The sequence below is a fragment of the Perkinsus marinus genome, assembly GCF_000006405.1.
Source record: "Perkinsus marinus ATCC 50983 genomic scaffold scf_1104296931370, whole genome shotgun sequence".
NCBI lineage: Eukaryota > Perkinsozoa > Perkinsida > Perkinsidae > Perkinsus > Perkinsus marinus.
Genome location: NW_003215773.1, coordinates 1 through 1034, shown reverse-complemented (window position 1 = coordinate 1034; position 1034 = coordinate 1). Strand labels below are relative to the sequence as shown.

Below are 1034 nucleotides of genomic sequence, written 5' to 3'. Positions count from 1 at the left end.
GCAGAGCGTCTGCTTGGTAAGCAGTAGGTCGTCAGTTCGATCTTGGCAAGTGGCTTATAACACCATAAATATCTGGTCTGGTACGAGAAGCAGGAGCAGGTTTGCTCACTCCGCAAAGGATACAGGAAGATTAATAATTTATGTATTCATTCTATGTGTCACTTTAGCTTAGTGGCAGAGCGTCTGCTTTGTAAGCAGAAGGTCATCAGTTCGATCCTGGCAAGTGGCTTATAACACCATAAATATCTGGTCTGGTACCAGAAGCAGGAGCAGGTTTGCTCACTCCGCAAAGGATACAGAAAGATTATAGATTTATGTATTTAATCTGAGCGCCACTTTAGCTTAGTGGTAGAGCGTCTGCTTCGTAAGCAGAAGGTCGTCAGTTCAATCCTGGCCAGTGGCTTACAGCAGCATTAGGCTCTAGTCGGGTATGAGGAGCAGGAGCAGGTTTGCTCACTCTGCAAAGGATACAGGAAGATTATTGATTTATGCACTTATTTTGTGTGCCACTTTAGCTCAGTGGCAGAGCGTCTGCTTTGTAAGCAGAAGGTCGTCAGTTCAATCCTGGCAAGTGGCTTACAGCACCATAAATTTCTGGTCTGGTACGAGAACCAGGAGCAGGATGGCCCATTCTGTGAACGGGACAGGAAAATTATTGATTCATATACTTAATCCGTGCGTCACTTTAGCTTAGTGGTAGAGCGTCTGCTTCGTAAGCAGAAGGTCGTCAGTTCAATCTTGGCAAGTGGCTTACAGCAGCATTACGCTCTAGTCGGGTATGAGGAGCAGGAGCAGGTTTGCTCACTCCGCAAAGGATACAGGAAGATTATTGATTTATGCAGTTATTTTGTGCGCCACTTTAGCTTAGTGGCAGAGCGTCTGCTTTGTAAGCAGAAGGTCGTCAGTTCAGTCCTGGCAAGTGGCTGATAGCACCATAAATCTCTGGTCTGATACGAGAAGCAGGAGCATGTCTGCTCACTCCGTAAAGGATACAGGAAGATTATCGATTTATGTACTTATTCTGTGTGCCACTT

The 1034-nt window shown here is 45.7% G+C and overlaps 5 non-coding genes across 5 annotated transcripts; all 5 read left to right on the top strand.

Annotated features, from left to right (window-relative positions):
• The first annotated feature begins 157 nt into the window (after positions 1-157).
• Pmar_PMAR013889 lies at positions 158-229 on the top strand. Its single transcript has one exon. It is a non-coding gene; the product is annotated as a tRNA-Thr (tRNA).
• A 102-nt stretch (positions 230-331) lies between these two features.
• Pmar_PMAR013888 lies at positions 332-403 on the top strand. Its single transcript has one exon. It is a non-coding gene; the product is annotated as a tRNA-Thr (tRNA).
• Positions 404-505: 102 nt separating this feature from the next.
• On the top strand, positions 506-577 carry Pmar_PMAR013887. The gene has a single exon. It is a non-coding gene; the product is annotated as a tRNA-Thr (tRNA).
• A 102-nt stretch (positions 578-679) lies between these two features.
• On the top strand, positions 680-751 carry Pmar_PMAR013886. The gene has a single exon. It is a non-coding gene; the product is annotated as a tRNA-Thr (tRNA).
• A 102-nt stretch (positions 752-853) lies between these two features.
• Positions 854-925, top strand: Pmar_PMAR013885. Its single transcript has one exon. It is a non-coding gene; the product is annotated as a tRNA-Thr (tRNA).
• The last annotated feature ends 109 nt before the right edge of the window (positions 926-1034 follow it).